The 21,702-nt window shown below is 45.4% G+C and overlaps 1 protein-coding gene across 1 annotated transcript in view; it reads left to right on the forward strand.

Moving 5' to 3' along the window:
• Nucleotides 1–21,702, forward strand: part of slc25a13 (solute carrier family 25 member 13) — a 403,392-nt gene that overhangs the window by 116,252 nt on the left and 265,438 nt on the right. The window lies entirely within an intron of this gene.

A 21,702-nucleotide genomic window follows, 5' to 3' on the forward strand; every position in this document is an offset into this window, starting at 1 on the left:
TGATGGTAATGGTAGAGTGGGGGATATGCCGGGCCATGAGGTTACAGTTTGTGTTCGAATACAATTCTGCTACTACTGATGGCCCACAGCACCTCATGGATGCCCAGTCTGGAGTTGCTAGAACTGTTCGAAATCTATCCCATTTAGCACAGTGGTAGTGCCACACAACACGACGGAGGATATCCTCAAGGATATGGAGGGACTTCGTCTCCACAAGGACTGTGTGGTGGTCACTCCTATTGACACTGTCATGGACAGCTGCATCTGCAGCAGGCAGGTTGTTGAGGATGAGGTCAAATATATTTTTCCCTCTTAGTTCCCTTACTACCTCCCGCAGACCCAATCTAGCAGCTATGTCCTTTAGGACTTGGCCAGCTCAGTCAGTAGTGGTGCTGCCGAGCCACTCTTGGTGAAGGACATTGAAGTCCCCTACGCAGAGTACATTCTGTGCCCTTGCAATCCTCAGTGATTCCTCCCAGTGATGTTAAACATGGAAGAGTACTGTTTCATCAGCTAAGGGAGTATGATACATGGTAATTGGCAGGAGGTTTCCTTGCCCATGTTTTTCCTGATGCCATGAGACTTCATGGGGTCCAGAGTCAATGTTGAGGACTCCCAGGGCAACTCCCTCTCAACTGTACACCACTGTGCTGCCACCTCTGCTGGGCCTGTCCTGTTGGTGGCACAGGACATGCCCAGGGATGGTGATTGTGGTGACACCACCTGCTGGTCATTGTGGGGTGGGAAGGTGGGTGGTGGAGGGGGGCTGTTAGGGAAAGGGGATTCAGGGACCCTGATTAAATCAAAGATTGTGTAGGCCATCCCCTGGAGTTTAGAAGAATGAGATGTGATCTCATTGAAACGTAAAATTCTTAAGGGGTTTGACAGGGTAAATGTGAGAAAATATTTCCCCTCATTGGGGAATTTAAAACACAAGGTCACAGTCTCAGAATAAGGAACCATTTAGGACTGAGATGAGGAGAAATTTATTCAGGCAAACAATTGTAAACTTTTGGAATTCTGTATGCCTGAGAGATATGGATGCTCAGTTGTTGAGTACATTCAAGGCAGAGGTGGATAGATTTTTGGATACTGATTGGTGGAGTTGAGATTGAAGATCAGTCATTGTCTTGTTGAATGGTGGAGCAGGGTACAAGGGCCAAAGAGCCTACTCTAGCTTCTATTTTTTTAAGATCTTATCACTTTGAAATCGTAGAGAGGCTCAAGAGTTGAGGGAAAAGGGGAGAATGGGCTGGAGGACGGAGATGGGGAACTTGGTGGATGAAATGGAGAGAATGGTTTTCCCTCTTCCCTGTCTGCGATTTCCCCTTTTCACCCACTTTCAGGTGGCCTCCTGGTTCTTGGAATGTTTAACTAAAATTACATACTGCTGGTAGCATTCTGGCATGATCACAGATGAAGGTGAATGAAAGAAGGAATGCTGCCAATCCTGGGAATTTGGCTCTTCCCGTTTACAATCCATGCAATGACCATTTTAGATATAAAGTCACCTGCAAATAAGGATACATGATGCAAGTCCCATGGGTGCCCCTAATTGACAGATTTCACTGTAATTGTTCAATATTTTCCCCATTTTGATACACATTTAAAATGATTTTTTTTTTGGACACCCATGGTTCAAAAACATAGTGAGTTGGAACTAATATTCAACATCAAGCTTGGCTTTCAAAGGCTTGGAACTTAACTTCTCACACCTGATCTCCACATTTAAGTTCCAAAGCTTAGGGTACCAGGAAAAAATGAATTTGAGTAGGAAATGGTGAAATGCATACTGATTTCAAGAAGAAAGAAAGAAGAAGAAAGAGTATCATGAAGATATCAGATTTGCACCTTTGGAGAAATAGGAAGGAAGTTCAGAGGACTGATTGTGGCAGTTTTGACCAAAATGAAGGTTTCAAGGGAATAGAGAGGGATATAAAGACAATTTGGAGACAATGGACTGGATTTGAAGATCACCACACACTGGAAGTGGGTGTTTCCTGTAGTGTGCAGGAAACCCAGGAGTCATTTCAGCGTGTCTGTCACAGGCTTTTTAACCCAGCTACTGCACCACTATACTTTTGGGTTTCCTGACCAAATAGCATCAGTGGATGTGATGATGACCTGCAGTGACGTGATTTCAACTCATATATTTAAAGAGAGACTCCATATATATAATTTGAAGGAGTTTGGAGTTGGAAGCTAGAGAGAAAGAACTGGGCAAACGGTGTCAAGAAGAGCAAAGACTGTGCCTAAGTTCAGTGATACCTGCCTGTAAGTGCTGCTGGTGGCTGTGAGGCGCCAGAGGGATTATATCGTTCCTTAGCGACAGGAGAAGAAATGGGCCAGAGATGCCAAGAAGGCATGGTTGGAGGAGGACAGCAAAGGAGCGTGATGCAGTGCTTCTGGGCACATTGTAGGAAGTGGAACTATTATCCAAGCTGGGAGGGAAAGGTGAGTGTAATAGCACATTCAACTGTATCTTGATGTGAGCTATCACCCCAATGCCCTCACACTGTCGCCTCAAGCCTACACAGCGCTTCACTCTCACACCAACCTACCTTGCAGGTAAACCCATCCTTCTCTGTTGTGCACATCCTCACATTGCCTTCTATCTATCCACCACTAATATTCACCCTCATCCTTATTCAAGGTCATACCTCCCCCTCATGGTGGCCCTCAACAAATGCTTTCCATTCATTTGTTCAACACATGCATAATTTTCACACCTAGGCCTCTTATTTCTGTCCTTACAGGAGAAGGTAGCACAGAACATGAGGGAGAGGCAGAGGACCAGAGGTGGATTTCTATGTATCTTACAGATAAGTGCTGAAGAAGAGGCGCTGGAAATCACTGAAGTCTGTTGCCTGGCCATCCAAAATGGGGGCCTCCTGGTGAAAGAATTAAATATTGGACAGCCACATGGCACACAGCACTCCTGTAGACTTGGTGTAATGATAATGTCAATTTCTTACCTTGATTGTACTCATTTGTGTCTTTTAATTCTTACAGGGGCTTAGTGTGTCTCGCAGGAGGTGGTCAGCTGACCGTTGATAACAATGACTCCTCAGAGGACGTCAATCCCTCTGAGGGTCCACCATCACAGGACTTATGCAGACCATGCTGCAGCTCAGATTCTGCACTTTAGTAGGACCAGTAAGGAAGGTTTTTACATGGTGATTCGCACAATACAAGTAAGCATGAGTAGATGGTGGAGCCAAGAACAGCAGTGGATAATTCACATCAAGGGCTGGAGGAAGCTCCGAGCTCTACGCAATTGGATGTCATTGCTGTACCTTGGGGGCCTTGTTGATGGGCAGGATGCATCTAGAATAGCAGCAGAGAATACACAATGTACTGGTTGACATTCCAACTGCACTGTGCATTGTTGCAGAAAGACTGGAAGAGTCTGGCACAAGTAGGAGTGGCACGATGTCAAAGGCTTTGCAATATTGTCTTCGTTAATGGACAGATTGCCCACTTGCATGGAACAAGAAAATCAGTAAGTGCATATAGACATTCACTAATGGCATGCACACCTGAATGCCACTTTAAAGAAGATAACAGCTAGCCTAGCTTTGGCCATTTAGCCCTCCACTGATTTGCAGCAAGGTGCTTTCCAGCTCATTGCTAACAGGGAAGTGCAGCTGGGCCATGAGAGGGATGATAGCGAAAGGGGATATGGAAAAGTGGGGAGTGTTCTCAAAGTGTTTCCACTTTGTATCAGTTGTTCCCCATGCCTCCAGCCCCATTACCCCACATGCTGGCGCATGTCTCGATAGCCAAGTCTACCCCTGCACAGGTGCAGGTGGAACAGTCTTTGGTGGAGCTATCATTCACTCCAAAAACCAGAGGATGTTGTTCAAAAGCATCTCAGCATTTGGCAGGGATCTGAGCAGCCTGTCTCTATCTCTGCTGAAGCCACAAGTATTGCATCTTGTAGAAGTGGTAGGAAAAAGAGGTGGAAAGATTTGTAGTCGCACAAGGGTATGCATATGGATGAATTACATAGTGTTGAAATGTTAAGTTTCAGTTTTATATGTGAGTCATGTAAATATTATAATTTTGCACTACTTTCACTTCTTGCCTATTCTTGCTTGCTGGCAAGTGGCCTTTTCAGTTGTGTGATTATGAATAGGAAGACGTGTTGTCACTGAGAAATGGGGGGCTATGAAAGGGAGGCCTGGTTGTTTGAAGGACTGCTTTGTGCTAGTGGCATTGGTGAGAAGAGGTGGGGAGCAAAGAAGGCTTTGTTGTCAGAGGTGTAGACTTTTGGAGGAGACTTTAAATTAAGGGCCCATCTGCCCTCGGGTTAGAGAATGACACTAGTCGAAGAGGAGTTGTGGAGTTCTCCTTATGTCCTGACCAATATTCATTGCTCAACCAACATCACTAAAACAAATTATCTGGTTATGTGTCCCGTTGTTAATTGTGCGATCTTGCTGTGTGCAAATGGGTACTTTGTTTGTCTACACTGCATTTCAGAAGTACTTCATTAACTGTGAAGCACTTTGGGATATCACAAGAACATAAGAAATAGGAACAGGAGTTGACCATTCAGCCCCTCAAGCCTGCTCCGCCATTCAATAGGATCATGGCTGATCTTCTTGTGTTTCAATTTCCACATTCCCATCTAACCTTGATAATCTTTGATTCCCTTAACTAACAAGAATCTATCTATCTCTGCCTTAAAAAATAATCAATGACCCCACCTCCACTACCTTCTGAGGCGGAGAGTTCCAAAGTCGAACAACCCTCTGAGAGAAAAAACTTCTCCCCATATCTGTCCTAAAAGGGCGACCCCTAATTTTAAAACAGTGCCGATAGTTCTGGACTCACCCACAAGAGGAAACATATTTTTGATATCTACCATGTCAAGGTCTTCAGGATCTTGTATACTTCAATCAAATTAGCCCTCACTCTTCTAAACTCCAGTGGAAACAAGCCCAGTCTGTCCAAACTTTCCTCATAAGACAATCCACTCATTCCAGGTATCAATCTAGTAAACCTCCTTTGAACCGCCTCCAAAGCATTTACATCCTTCCCTTTATGAGGAGACCAAAACTGCACACGGTATTCAAGGTGTGGCCCCACCAATATAACTGAAGCATAACATCCTTACTTTTATGTCCAATCCCTCTCATAATTAAGGATAGCATTCCATTTGCCTTCTTAATTACTTACTGTACCTGCATACTAACTTTTTGTGACTCGTACTAGAACACCCAGATCCCTCTGCACCTCAGAATTATGCAGCCGGTCTCCATTTAAGTAATACTCTGCTTTTTTGTTCTTCCTGCCAAAGTGAACAACTTCACATTTTCCCACATTAAACTCCATTTGCCCACTCACTCAACCTACCCACATCCATCTGCAACCTCCTCATGTCCTCTTCACAACGTAATTTCCTACCTATCTTTGTGTCATCTGCAGATTTAGCTACCATGACTTCACTCCCCTCATCTAAGTTATTGATGTAAATCGTACAAAGTTGAGACCACAGTACAGACCCCTGGTTGACTCCACACGTCACATCCTACCAATCTGGAAAAGACCCATATATGTATACTCTGTTTCTGCCAGCCAGCCAATGTTCTATACATGCTAGTATGTTATCCCCTACACCATGTCCTTCTATTTTCCGTAATTATCTTTGATGTGTCACCTTATCAAATGCCTTCTGTAAATCCAAGTACAATACATCTACAGGCTCCCCTTGACCCACTGTGCATGTTACTCCTTCAAAAAACTCCAATAAATTGGTTAAACATGATTTTCTTTTCACAAAACCATGCTGACTCTTCCCAATTGTCCTGAGCTCTTTTAAGTGCCCAGCTGGAACCTCCTTCATGATCAATTCTAATAACTTACCCATGACAGACATCAAGCTAACTGGCCTATAGTTTCCTGTTTTCTGCCTCCCTCCATTCTTGAATACAGCGGTTATATTTGCTACTTTCCAATCTGGTGGAACCTTTCCAGAATCTAGCGAAATTTGGAAAATTAACACCAGACTACCTCATTAACCACCTCTTTTAAGACCCTAGGATGTAGTCCATCTGGACTCAGAGATTTGCCAGCCCACAGCTCTATCAATTTGTTTAGTACGTTTCCCTTGTGATTTCAATTTCACCAAGTTCCTTTCTCCCGTTCACCTCCTGATTTGCAGCTATTACTGGAATGACTTTTGTATAGTGAACACAGAAGCAAAATATTTGTTCGTTTCTTCTGCCATTTCCTTATTATCTACTATTAACTCCCCACTGTCACTTCTAGAGGACCAACGCTCACTTTACTTGCTCTTTTCCTTTTTAAATACCGGTAGAAACTCTTGCTATCCGTTTTTACATTTCTAGCTAACTTCCTCTCATACTCTAATTTCTTCCTCCTGATTAACCTTTTAGCCATTCTCTGCTGTTCTTTATATTCTGTCCAATTGTCTGTCCTGCCACACATCTTTGTGCAGTTGCATGCTTTCCCCTTAAGTTTGATGCTTTCCTTAATTTCTTTAGTTAACCATGGATGTTGGATCCTCCCCTAAGAATTTTTCTTTATAGTAGGAATGTACTTATTCTGAATACTCTGAAATATCCCCTCAAATGTCTGCCATGGCTTTGCTATTGATCTGTCCTCTAGCCTAGTTTCCCAGTTCACTTCAGCTAGCTCAGCTTTCATCCCCACATAGTTGCCCTTGTATATGTTTAAAGTACTCATCTTAGACCCACTCTGGTCCCTTTCAAAATGGATGTAAAACTCAATCATATTGTGATCGCAACTATCTAGCAGTGCCTTTACTCTGAGGTCATCATTTGATCCTGTCACATTACACAATACCAAGTCAAATATAATCTGTTCTCTGGTTGGTTCTAGAACATGCTGCTCTAAAAAACTATCTTGAAAGTATTCTAAGAGCTCCTTATTCAGGCTATTACTACCAATCTGATTTTTCCAGTTAACGTGTAGTTTAAAATCACCCATGATTATTGCCGTCCCTTTATCACAAGTACACCATATTTTCTCTTGAATACTTTGTCCTACACTGCGGTTACTGTTAGGTGGCCTGTAGACCACTCCCACTAATGACTTTTTTACCTACTATTCCTCATCTCCATCCAAACTGATTCTTCTTCCCGATCTCCTGAACCAAGGTCATCTCTAACTATTGCACCAAAATGCCCCCTTTGATTAACAGTGCTACAGTCATATCCTGAGGGTTTCAACGGCACTGCTTAAATGCAGGGTCATTCATTCGATCGATTGTGTGGAGTACCACTGTCCACTATGTGACAGGGTCCTTAGATCATGTTATGATCTAACAGTCCCATACTGTTACGTCTTCATAATTTTCCATAACAGTGAGAAGTTAAAACAAATTAACTTCCCATGCAAGTTTGTGCTTTCTTATTTGGATATCATTGGAACTAGAAATCTTCCAGACAGCTGAAGTTCCAATGGATATGGTGAGGATATAATTGATGCCAGTGATAGTGATAGAGCAGCTGGTGCAGCAAAATGGGATTTACTGTATCTTTTCAATGACGTTATGTTTAGCTGTTGTAATACTTGTTTTATAGAAGCTCTAAATAGAGATTACATTTTATCAGTACAGCTTTAATGACTTGTATTTACATAGCACTTTTAACATAATAAAATGCCCCAAGGCATTAACTGGAGCATTATAAAGCAAAATGTGACACCAAGCTACACAAGCAGATGTTAGGGCAGATGGCCAAATGGTTGGTCAAAGAGTTAGGTTTTAAGGAGTGCCTTAAAGGGTAACGGGGCAGAAAGATTTAGGGAGGGTAGTCCAAAGCTTAGGGCCAGGGCAGCTGAAGGCATGGCCACCAATGATGGAGCAATTAAAATTAGAGATGTTCCAGAGGCCAGAATGAGATGAGTACGGATATCTTGTAGGGTTGTCTTGGAAGGAGATTTTGGAGATAGGGAGGGATGGGACCAGGTAGTGATTTGCAAACTGGAATGAGAATTTAAAAATCGAGGCATTTCTTGACCGGGAGGCAATGTGGGTCAATGGTCACATCTGCTACAAGTTGATTAACACACCAGGTGGGAACACAGAATTCTTGCTCTGTTTTTGGATGGTATTAAAGTGATACTGAAGTGCATCAGGAAATGCTGTTTTTGTTTCCTTTTGTGACGATGAACTGGCCATTAATGGGTTTGTGTTCTTTGGAATATGATTTAATGCTTTATAACTGTCTGTGAAATACCTCTGGCAGGGAGAAGCCACCTTGTAGAATCGAGGGATGTTCTAAGTGAATGTTTCTTATTGCACAAATTAGTTTCAATTATGCAATCTTTGGGAAACAATGTAGTTTCTGTTACTATTGCTGTATGATTGTAGTGGGTTTGTGTTCCTTTCTATCACAGAGTTCCAGAATGTAGTCAGGAGTATACAGCAGTATGTTTCCAATTGAACAAGAAAGGAAGCGTTGCTAGACCTGGTTCTGGGGAATGAGGTGGGCCAAATAGATCAGGTGTCAGTAGGGGAGCATTTAGTGGGCAGTGATCATTGTGTCAGAATATTAGGTTGGCTATGGAAAAGGACAAGGAGCAATCCAGAATAAGAATAATTAACAGTGGGGCATGGAGGGTTGGCATGGGGGGGAAGCCTACTTCACTGGGGTAAGAATGGATCTGAACCAGATAAATTGGAACCAAAGGTTAGCAGGTAAAGTTGTAACTGGTCATTGCCTGGCACTTGTGTGGCAGAAATATTACTTGCCACTTGTCAGCCCAAGGCTGGATATTGTCCAGGTCTTGCTGCATTTGGACATGGACTACTTCAGTGTCTGAGGAGTTGCGAATCGTACTGAACATTGTGCAATCATCAATGAACATCCCCACTTCTGACCTTATGATAGAAGGAAGGTCATTGATGAAGCAGCTGAAGATGGTTGGGCCTAGTACACTATTCTGAGGAACTCCTGCAGTGATGTCCTGGAACTGAGGTAATTGACCTCCAGCAACCACAATCATCTTACTTTCTACTAGGAATGACTCCAGCCAGCAGAGAGTTTCCCCCCTGATTCCCATTGACTCCAGTTTTTCTAGGACTCCTTGATACCTTGCTCATTCAAATATTGTCTTGATGTCAAGGGCAGTCACTCTCGCCTCACCTCTTGAGTTCAGCTCTTTGGTCCATGTCTGAACCAAGGCTGTAATGAGTTCAGGAGCTGAGTGACCCTGGTGGAACCCAAGCTGGGCATCAGTGAGCAGGTTGTTGCTAAGCAAGTGCCACTAGATAACATTGTTGATGACCCCTTTCATCTCTTTAATGAAGATCGAGAGTAGACTGATGGCCGGGTTGGATTTGTCCTAATTTTTGTGTACAGGACATGCCTGGGCAATTTCCCACATTGCCGGATAGATACCAGTGTTGTAGCTGTACTGGAACATTTTGGCTAGGGTTGTGGCAAGTTCTGGAGTACAAGTCTTCAGTACTATTGCTGAAATACTGTCAGGGCCCGTAGCCTTTGCAGTATCCAGTGCCTTCAGCCATTTCTTGATATCACATGAATGAATCGAATTGGCTGAAAACTTGTATTTGTGATGCTAGGAATCTTGGGGGAAGATTGAGATGGGCCATCCACTCGGCACTTCTGGCTGAAGATTGTTGCAAATGCTTCAGCCTTATCTTTTGCACTGATGTGCTGGACTTAACTGTTTGGGGTGTATATCAATGATTTATGCTTAAATGTAGGGGCATGATTAAGAAGTTAACAGATGATGTGAAAATTGGGTGCATGGTTGATAGTGAGGAAGAAAGCTGTAGAGTGTAGGATGATATCAGTGGACTGGTTCGCTGGGTAGTAAGGTGGCAATTGGCATTCAATTCAGAGAGGTGTGACGCAATGCATGTGGGGAGTGAAAATGAGGCAAGGGAATATGCAATAAATGGTAGGATTCTGTAATAGAATCATAGAAAAGTTACAGCACAGAAGGAGGCCATTCGGCCCATTTTGTCCATGCCAACCCGAGGACACCCAGGTGCCCTTTCTAAACCCACCTTCCTGCACCCGGCCCATAGCCCTGCAGTTTACAGCGCTTTAGGTGCAGATCCAGGTACTTTTTAAAAGAGTTTAAAGTTTTTGCCTGTACCACCAACTTGGGCAGCGATTTCCAGACACCCACTGCCCTCCGCGTAAAAAAGTTCTTCCTCATGTCCCCCCTACACCTTCTGCCACTTATCTTGAATCTATGTCCCCTCGTTCTAGAATTCTCCATCAAGGGAAACAATTTTATCCTGTCCACTCTATCTATTCCCCTCATAATTTTGTACACCTCAATCAAGTCACCTCTCCGCCTTCTGTGTTCCAAGGAAAACAACCCCAACCTATCCAATCTCTCCTCGTAGCTACACTTTTCTAACCCTGGCAACATTCCTGTAAACCTCCTCTGCACTCTCTCCAGAGCTATTACGTCCTTCCTGTAATGTGGTGACCAGAACTGCACACAATACTCCAGTTGTGGCCTCACCAGTGTTTTATACAATTCCAACATTATATCCTTACTTTTATATTCTATACCTCTGCCAATGAAGGAGAGCATTCCATATGCCTTTTTTACAACCTTGTCTACTTGAACTGCTGTCTTCATGGACCTGTGTACTTGTCCGCCAAGATCTCTCACTTCATCTACCCCTCTTAGTATATTCCCATTTATTGTGTAATCCCTGTACTGTTTGACCTCCCTAAATGTATGACCTCACACTTCTCTATGTTAAAATCCATCTGCCACTTTACCGCCCACTCCACCAACCCATCTATATGGTTTTGGAGATTATGGCTATCCTCTACACTATCCACTACTCAGCCAATCTTTGTGTCATCTGCAAATTTCCCAATCGTGCCCCCCACGTTCACGTCCAAATCGTTAATATATAACACAAACAGCAAGGGTCCCAACACAGCCCTGTGGAACACCACTTGAGACAACTTTCCATTCGCAAGGGCATCCATCGACCATTACCTTTTGTTTCCTGTTACAAAGCCAACCTTTTATCCAGTTTGCCACATTACCCTGAATCCCATGGGCTTTTACTTTCCTGACCAATCTGCCATGTGGGACCTTGTCAAATGCCTTGCTAAAATCCATGTATACAACATCCACTGCACTACCTTCATCAACCCTTCTTGTCACTTCCCCAAAGAATTCAATCAAATTTGTGAGGCAAGACCTTCCTTTAACAAATCCATGCTGACCATCCCTAACTAGTCCGTGCCTTTCCACATGACAGTTTATCCTATCTCTCAGGATTGATTCTACTAATTTGCCCACCACCAATGTAAGACTAACTGGCCTATAATTGTTTGGCATTTCCTTTGATCCCTTTTTAAACAATAGAACTATGTTTGCATTTCTCCAGTCCTCCAGAACCTCCCCTGTATCTAGTGAAGATTGGAAAATCATCCTCAGCGCATCTGCTATTTCCTCCCTGACTTCCTTCAGCAGCCTCGGAAACAACCCATCTGGCCCTCGTGACTTATCAACTTTCAAGGATTTCAACCCTTCGAGTACTTCCTCTCTCTTTATGACTATCCCGTCCAATATCTCAGTGTTCCTCCTGGCCTACTATATCTACATCCTCCCTTTCCTTTGTAAACACTGAGACAAAATATTCATTCAAAACCCTTCCTACAGCCTCTGCATCTAAACACAAGTTTCCATCTTCATCTCTGATGGGTCCCGCTTTTTCCTTAACTAACCTTTTAGCATTAATGTAATGGTAAAACATCTTTGGGTTATCTTTAACTTTACTTGCTAATCTTTTTTCATGCCCTCTCTTTGATTTCCTTATTTCCTTTTTTACTTCGTCCCTGCACTTCCTATATTCGTCTAGGCTACCAGCAGTGCTTAGTTCTTTGTGCCTAACGTACGCTTTCTTTTTCTGTTTGATCTTCCCCTGTATTCCTCTAGACAACCAGGGAGGTCTAGATTTGGCAGTACCACTCTTATTTTTGTAGGGGACATGTCTACTTTGTAGAATTAGGATCTCATTTTTTAGTGCTTCCCACTGGTTTTCCACTGTTTTATCTTCCAGCAGTGCTGTCCAGTCCACCTCTGCCAAGTGCCTTCTCATTTCTGCAAAATTTGCCTTCCCCCAGTTCAAGACTTTTACTCCTGCTTTACCTCTGTCCTTTTCCATGGTAATGCTAAATTTAACTGAATTGTGATCACTGTCCCCAATATGGTCGCCAACTGTCACTTCACCCACTTGCCCTTCTTCGTTCCCCAAGACTAGGTCTAGAATTGTATCTCCTCTCGTTGGGTTTGATGTGTGGAGGAACAGAGGGACCTTGGAGTATATGTCTACAGATCCCCAAAGGTACCGGAAAGCTGGATGAGGTGGTATATAGGATACCTTCCTTTATTGGACAAGGCACAGAATATAAGAGCAGGGAGGCAATGCTAGAACTCAGCCAGAGCATGGTGTGCAGTTCTGGTCACTATTTTACAAGAAGGATGTGATAAAGAGGATACAGAGGTAATTTATGAGGATGTTGCTAGGAATGGAGAATTTTAGCTGTGAGGAATGACTAGATAGACTGGGGTTATTTCTTTTGAAACAGGAGAGGTTGAGGGGAGATTTTACTGATGTGTGTAAAATTATGAAGGGCCTGAATTGAGTGGATAGGGAAGATCTATTTCCATTAGCAGAGATGACAATACAGAGGATGCATAGGTTTGAAGTAGAAAGAATAGAGGGGAGTTGAGGAGTTATTTTTCACTCATTGGCAGGTGGGGGGGTCTGGTACATCCTGCTTGAAAGGGTGATGGGGGCAAAAACCCTTATTCCATTTGAAAAGGTACTTGGATGTGCATGTGAGGTGCAACACCCTATGGGGCTATGGCCCAAGAGCTGCAAGAACATAAGAAATAGGAGCAGGAGTAGGCCATTTGGACACTCAAATATGCTCCACAATTCAATATGGTAATGGCTGATCTGCTTGTCGCCTTAACTCTACTTTGTGCCTGCCCCCATACCCCTTGACTTCCTTGAGGGTCAAAAATATGTTTAACTCCGTGTTGAAAATACCTAATGACACAGCCTCCACTACTCTCTGGGGTGATGAATTTCAAAGATTAACAACCTTTTGAGAGAAGAAATTCCTCCTCACCTGTGCCTTAAATAGGAGACCCCTTATTTTGAAACTCTGCTCCCTAGTTCTAGATTCCACAATGAGAGGAAACACCTTCCTTCTCAGCGTCTACTCTCTCAAGCGCCCTCAGAATCTTATATGTTTCAATGAGATCACTTCTCATTATTCTAAACTTAGTATGGGCCAAACCTGCTCAACTATTCCTCATAAGGCAACCTCTTCATCACAGGAATCAGCCTAGTGAACCTTCTCTGAACTGCCTTCAATGCAAGCATATCCTTCCTTAAATAAGGAGGCCAAAACTGTGCGCAGTACTCCAGATGTGGTCTCACCAATGCCATGTACAGTTGTAGCAAGATTTCCCTACTTTTATATTCCATCGCCTTGCAATAAAGATCAACATTCCATTTGTCTTCCTGTACTTGCATGCTTTTTGTGATTCGTGTACAAAGACACCCAGACCTCTGTACCACATGCTGCAGTTTCTCATCTTGGAATAATATTCTGCTTTTCCATTCTTCTGACCAAATTGGACAAACTTACATTTTCCCACATTATACTGCATCTGCCATTCTTGTCTACTCACTTAACCTATCTATATCCCTATGTAGAGTCTTTGGGCAGAATTGTCCCAGATTTGCACTAAGTGCGGTAGTAGGCGTGAAATAAGTTGTTTTACCTGCCGGCCGCAATAGTGGGTTTTCGCACTGTATTGTCCCATTCCTGGGGCGTTCCATCTCATTAATAATGCATTCCCAGGAAACATGCTGGATTGTTGGCGGTTCGACATTTGATTTTCCCACCCTACCGTCACCTCAGACCTTCGGTAATCCAGGCGCCATATTTAAAGGGCGCCCCTCATAGAGCTGGCACTCTCTAAGGGATTGGAACTGCTGCAAAGTCATGGCTACTAAAGGGAGAAACCATGCTGCCCCCAAATTTAGCGACGCCTCCCCCGGGCGCCTAAAGGATGCAGTGGAGGCCCGCCGTGAAGTCCTGTACCTCCGCTCCTGGTGAAGACCAGCAAGCAAGGTCACTAGTACAGCATGGGAGGCAGTGGCAGCAGTGGTCAGTGCCAACGTCCTGCAAAAGAGGACAGCCACTCAGTGCCGAAAGAGGATGAATGATCTCCTCCATTCCACCAGGGTAAGTCACTCTTCTCATCACTCATCACACTCAATTCACACACTCTCAAACTCATCCACAGGGATCTCACTCACTGCAAGTTCAAGGGACACCACCATTGACTCTCTCTCAGAGACATCTTCATCTGCCCTGCAGATCGTGTCCTCATCCCATCCATGGCACTACTCATCACCCACACATGCCAAACATCCTTCTGCCTGACAGGCATCCTGCTTATACTCTCTCCATCTGTTTTCGTGCAGGACAAGCTGCCACACAACAAAAGAGAGAGGTCGTAGACTGGTGGAGGAATTCTCGACATCACGGTCCTCACAGACTTTGAGAATACAGTCATCCAGCTGGCCCATGACGATCTGAACCATTCCTGTGCTGACAGTGAGGTCGGCGGCGCTCAACCAAGTGAGGATGTAGTGAGGATCCATCAGACAACCATGCTGTGAGTGAGTTCCCCAGTTCCACAGTCCCCTGCCATGCACTAGTTATTTCTCCTTGCTTTCGCAGGCACATCTGGGAAACAGTCAAGGGGATCCATGAGCCAGGTCCTGGAATCAAGGTCCAAAGGCACGTCGCAAGCAGAAACTGAAAACACCCTAATTGAAGATCCGATACAGCGCTCACCCATACCCTCCACCAGTGCAGCGACACAGGCCTCGGTGCGACCTAGTTCTAGAGTGGCCTTGGGGTCACAGTCTGGTGAGCACATCACACTGCCTGATCCACAGCAGGCAGAGGCAAAAACTTCCCAGGTTTCTGGTACTCGGAGGACTGCTGGAGGCCAGAAATCTGCTGAGTCTGGGTCAAATGAGGAGACTCTGGACTCGGTCTTTCTGGTGCTGAAAAGGTGTTCTTGGGAACATCAGGAAGAGGTGCCTGCTGCACTCCTCAGATTGCAAGGCCCAATGGAGGAGTCCGTCTGCCTTCGGTCTGAGATGATAGTGCCGGCATTACCAATGCACCGAGGTCAGTATTGGTAGGATTGCAGCTGCCGTGGAGATCTTGGTCCAGGACGTAGGCCCTGCACTGCTGCGTGGGCTGAACTCTATCGCTGATGCCATAGTTGGCCTCCAGCAGTGTCAACGCGAGAGTGGTGCGGGGCAGCTCGATCTCACTCCAGCTTCCTTTCTCCTCAAGGAGTCAGCCAGGAGCTCTCAGGCATCCATAGCGAGGAGGATCAGCAGGCGCACACCCTGGGCCATCCACCCAGGTGTCTCCGGGAGTGTCCAGCCTATCTGAATCCCCTCTTCCTGTGACCCCTGCAGCTCCAGTTTCACAGGCTGGGTGACTGCTTTGCGAGAAATGCACAAAGTTCTGTACCTTCGCAGAGATGACGTCTGTGACCTCCTGGATACATTTGTGCATGGAGGCTTGCGAGATCCTGCACAGGTCACCTGTGGAGCCCTGGCATAGAAATTGAGCGCCGTGGTCACTTTCATGGCCACTGGCAGTGGGTGCCCTCCATGTCCCCGTGGCGCCAAATCCTACAGCAGTTAGCATATGTGACCAACCAGTTCCATAGACATGGACAGTCTCTGGCGATACTGATTCTCAGTCATCTGTAAGAATGACAAGAATGAAAGACCCTGGGTCTAATGAGGCACCCACGAGCGATGGCTCACTGTGGCTCTTCAGCTGTATACGCAGCAGGCCCTGCCACCCCTTCATCTTGTGGGAGGTGCTCCTTCCTATGCCGAGCCAGGCACTTATGCCACTCTTCTTCTCTGCTCCCTGTAAGCCATGAGGCATTTGCTAAATCACCAGGCTCCATGATCCTGATGTTTTCCTTCTGCAGGATTAAAGAGAGAGTTGCGTGGGTTAGCATATGTCTCCTAAGGACCTCTCTTGGTTAAGCCTGAAGGCCCCTTCACGCACGCCAGAGAGTGCTGGCTACCACTTGGATGGCCGGTGTGTAGCGCACTCATTGGCTGTCTGAAACCCCACCCACCTCCGCCCTACTCCACTTGACCGATTAGCGCCAGCTTCGGCCACTGGACTGCACGCTGTGCCTTCAGCTCAGGTGCAGGCATTCTTCTAGCTTGCACTGCAAGGCTGCGATGTTAGCTTGAACCATGATAGATACTGGTCCAAGCCTTAATAAAGACATTGCAAGGTGCTGTGAGCACCTCCACCACTGACTGCACCATGGCCACCTACCGCAAGGGGATTGTACAGTTTGTTCAGTCGGCCAATTGCTCTGCTGCCCCTTAAAATACTCATTAATTTGAAGTCTGCACCTGAGGGGTGTTAGCAGTTTCATGCTTTTGTGTTGGTTGAGTGGGCAGAAAAGCTTCAGAGGCATGAGTCCAAGCACGTCAATGGAGGTGCAGCTGAACGATCTCAGCTGTGGAAGAATGTATACTTTTGACAAGCTTTTCTAAGTGCATGGGTGATTCCCTCAGCCTCCCCTCTCCCCGAGATTTTTGGCGTTCTTCCCATATCATCCCCCCAGCCCACCATGACACCTGATACCAATGCGGCCGGAAAATCCCAACCTCTGTGTCCTCCCCACAACTTGCTTTCCTACCTGTCTTTGTATCGTCAGCAAATTTGACTACAGCACAGTACGTGCCTTCATCCAAATCATTAATATTGGTTGCAAATAATTGAGGCCCCTCTAGTTACACTTTGCCATTCTGAAAATGATCCATTGATCCTGAATTTCTGTTTCCTGTTTGTTAGCCAATCCTCTGTTCATATCACCCCAAAACCACAAGCTCTTCACATATTAAGAAATATACTGTGGATGCTGGAAGTCTGAAATAAAATCAGAAAGTGCTGGAAATATTTAGTAGGCCTGGGAGCAAACTGTGGAGAGAGAAACAGAATTAACGTTTTGATTTGAATATGACTTCTTCATAATTGAAGGAAGGTAGAAATGTGATGGCATTGAAAAAGGGGGATAGGGAGGAAGAACGAAAGGGAAGATCTAGGATAGGATAGAGGGCAGGAGCAGGGTGACCAATTTTGAGGGACTGGGATCATGGACTTGGGTGCTGGAGAAACTGGAGGTGCGGGGAGGGTGCTGAGAAGACGGTGGGGAGAGGGTGTTGCGGTCAAGATTGGAGGAGAGGAGGGGTGGGGGAGACGAGAAACCGAGGGGCAGGAGCTTCTAGAGAACAATGTGTGAGCATCTACAAGGTGAGGGAGGCCCAAAAGAGTTGCTCAGATAACAGGTGAGGTGAGAGTGACTGCCCTTGACATCAAGGCAGCATTTGACCGAATGTGGCATTAAGGAGCCTGAGCAAAACTGGGGTCAGTGGGAATCAGGAGGAAAACTCTCTGCTGGTTGGAGTCATACCTAGCACAAAGGAAGATGGTTGTGGTTGTTGGAGGTCAGTCACCTCAGTCCCAGGGCACCACTGCAGGAATCCCTCAGGGTAATGCTCTCGACCCCACCATCTTCAGCTGCTTCATCAATGGCCTTCCTTCCATCATAAGGTCAGAAGTGGGGATGTTTGGGCTGACAAGTGGCAAGTAACATTTGTGCCACACAAGTGCCAGGCAATGGCCATCTCTAGCAAGAGAAAATCTAACTGTCGCCCCCTTTGACATTCAATGGCATTACCATTGCTGAATCCCCCAGTATCAATATTCTGGGGTCTACCATTGACCAGAAACTGAACTGGACTAGCCATATAAATAATGTGGCTACAAGAGCAGGTCAGAGGCTAGGAATCGTGTGACAAGTAACTCACCTCCTGACTCCCCAAAGCCTGTCCACCATCTACAAGGCACAAGTCAGGAGTGTGATGGAATACTCTCCACCTGCCTGGATGAGTGCAGCTTCAACAAACACTCAAGAAGCTTGACTCCATCCAGGACAAAGCAGCCTGCTTGATTGGCACCCCATCCACAAACATTCACTCCCTCCACCTCCAATGCACAACGGCAGCAGTGTGTTCCATCTACAAGGTGCACTGTAGGAACTCACCAAGGCTCTTTAGAGAGCACCTTCCAAACCCACGACCAACACCATCTAGAAGGAGAAGGGCAGCAGACAGATGGGAACACCAGCACAAAAAACATGAAAAATAAAATTCATGGCGCACACACACACACACACACTGTACCTCATCCAATTCCCCACCCTCTCTCACACACACAGTGTACCCCATCTAACTCCCCACCCCCTCATACACACACACTGTACCCCATCCAACTCCCCACCCTCTTACACACACACTGTACCCCATTCAATCCCCCACCCTCTCATACACACACTGTACCCCATCCAACTCCCACCCCCTCTCACACACACACACTGTACCCCATCCAACCCCCACCCTCTCTGACACACACTGTACCCTAAATCAAAACCAGAAATGGAGGACAGAGTTAATAGCCTGAAATTTTTGAACTCAATGTTGAGCCCAGAAGTCTGTAAAGTGCTTAATCAGAAGATGAAGTGTTGTTCCTCAAGCTTGCATGGAGCTTCACTGGAACACTGCTGCAGGCTGAGGACAGAAATGTGAGTGTAAGAGCAGGGTGGTGCATTAAAATAACAAGCAACCGGAAGCTTGTCGTCATACTTGAGTGCTGAGCGGAGGTGTTCTGCAAAGCGACCGCCCAATCTGCATTTGGTCTCCCCAATGTAGAGGAGACCACATTGTAAGCAGTGAATGCGGTACACTAAATTTAAAGAAGTTCAAGTAAATTGCTGCTTCACCTGGAAGGAGTGTTTAGGGTCTTGGAGGGTGAGGAGAGAGGAGGTAAAGGGCAGGTGTTAAATGTCCTGCGATTCCATGGGATGGAGGAGATGTTGGGGGTGATTGAGGAGATAGAAGGCAAAAGGGCAGGTGTAAAATGTCTTGCGATTCCATGGGAAGGGGAGGAGATGTTAGGGGTGATTGAGGAGTGGTCCCAGGGTGCTGTTGACAGAACGATCCCTTCAGAATGTTACATTGCCATCATTGAATCCCACACTGTCAGCATCCTGGGGGTTACCATTGACCAGAAACAAAACTGGACCAGCCATATAAAAAGTGTGGCTACAAGAGCAGTTCAGAGGCTGGGAATCCCGCAAAGAGTAACTCACCTCTTGACTCCCCAAAGCCTGTCTACCATCTACATGGCACAAGTCAGGGGTGTGATGGAATACTTTACTTGCCTGGATGAGTGCAGTTCCTACAATACTCCAGAAGCTGGACATCATCTAGGACAATAATAAAAGCAAAATACTGTGGATGCTGGAAATCTGAAATAAAAACAGGAAATGCTAGAAAAACTCAGAAGGCCTGGCAGCATCTGTGGAGAGAGAAACAGATTTAAAGTTCTGACTCTGTATGACTCTTATTCAGAGCTTTTTTCTGAAAAAGAGTCATACAGACTTGAAACATTAACACTGTTTCTCACTCCGCAGATGCTGCCAGACCTACTGAGTTTTCCCAGTATTTTCTGTTTTTACTATCATTCAGGGCAAAGCAGCCCATTTGATTGGCACCTCATCCACCATCTTCAACATTCACTCCCTCCACCGATGCACAGTGGCAGCAGTGTTTACCATCTACAAGATGCACTACAACAACTCACCAAGGATCCTTTGGCAGCACCTCCCAAACCCACGACCACTATCATTTAGAATGCATGGGAACACCACCACCTGCAAGTTGCCCTCCAAGTCACAAACCATCTTGACTTGGAACTATATTGTTGTTCTTTCACTGTCATTGGGTCAAAATCCTGGAACTCCCTTCCAAATAGCACCATGAGTGTCCCTACAGCACAAGAACTGCAGCAGTTCAAGAAGGCCATTAAAGATAGGTAATAAATGCTGGACTAGCCAATGATGCCCACATCCCATGAACGAAAGAAAAGAACTTGAGTATTGCTGAGAAACAACATGGGGCAGGGATTTTCGGGTCACTGGGCGGGCACGGCGGGCCCAGGAGCGTTTGGAAAACGGTTTGCCGCCCGCGATCAGACCCTGACCGTGATTTCATGCTGGCTGGCCAATTAACGGCCAGCCCAGTGTGATACACGTGCTGAAAGGCTCAGTGCTGCCGGGGTGGGGGCGGGAGGGTGAACGCTGAAGTCTGCACAGGCGCAAGGGAGCACACACACTGAGAGCTCCCTGAAGACAGAGAACTGCCTCAGGGAGCCAAGGAATTTCAAAATCAAAAATAAAGATTTTGGAAATCTGAAAAAAAAGGCCCCCACATAGGACTCAGTCACATGAACATAAACGTAATAAAAGTGATGTGAAGACATTTTTTTAAAAATTAGTGTCGGAAACCTTATCCTGCCCATGGATGAAGTTTCCTCAAAAATGCAAAGTCCGCCTGGCCAATTCGCCTGCCCGCCAACCATAAGGCTGGACAGGCAGTGAAAAGTTTCTCTCAATTAGTACTTTAATAGCCTTAATATTCATCTCAAATTTCAGCAGGCATGCTGCCAATTCTCGCACGTACCCGCCGACCAAAATATGGTGTGAGTGCATGATGACGTTAGGATGCTCGCCCGACATCATCATGTGCTATTTCACGCTCGAGCGTTTCGGGCACATGAAAATCCTGCCCTTGCTGTCGAAGCTTTTCATCTTGCCCTCATCAGGATAATTTGCAAGAATACCAAATTGTAAAGGGAGCAACAATTTATACTGCATGAGAAGAGAGTGCTCATTAGTTGGCAAGTGGACTCTGATTGGTAGGGACGTTGTCATGGAGAATGCATCAGTTAATCGATAACTGACAATTAACTGCCAAGCTTTGTTTAAATTCCAACCAGGCAGGTTGACTCTGATTGTCAAGGCATTTACCTGAGGAATGAAACAATTTTGTTTAGTAGAAAAAGACGCAATGTATATACATGTTCCATCTATCTGCAAAGGATAGAGCCCTGTATATTAATATGTGTAGCCTCTAGGACTTGTAAGTAAGCCACACTGCGAGCCCGACTGATAATCCTAAATTGGTTGTCAGTGTAATTCTTAGCACACACAGGATTGTTTGGCAAATGTTGTCCAATTGCGGAATCACATCTGGTGTTGGACACTATGGCCTGAATTTCACGCTTGGCGCGCACACAAGTCTGCGGGCCAGGAAGTGGATGTAGAATCTGCTCCCAGGTGAGATCGCGTTCTCAACGCGCTTTCACTCTGGGTGGTCAATTAAGGCCCACCCAGCATGAAACACCTCTTCCGATTGACCTGACAGTGAGGCTGGGATCGGAACAAGTCGGGCGCCGGGTCCAATGGTATCCCCCCACGATTTTGGTAACTTCGGTTAAACTTCCAGTGGAAAAACAGATAGATCCTGCAACATGGAAACAAATTTGGTGTTAATACTGCAGCTTTTTGGCTATGAACTGATCCTTTTGATATCCTTGTAGAAGCTCTTACTGTTTGTTTTTATATTTCTTGCTAGTTTACTCTCATATTCTAATTTCTCCCTCTATTATTTTTTTAGTCAATGACCACCTCCAGCAAGAGAGAATTGTA

The sequence above is a fragment of the Cetorhinus maximus genome, chromosome 3, assembly GCF_964194155.1.
Source record: "Cetorhinus maximus chromosome 3, sCetMax3.hap1.1, whole genome shotgun sequence".
NCBI classification, from domain to species: domain Eukaryota; kingdom Metazoa; phylum Chordata; class Chondrichthyes; order Lamniformes; family Cetorhinidae; genus Cetorhinus; species Cetorhinus maximus.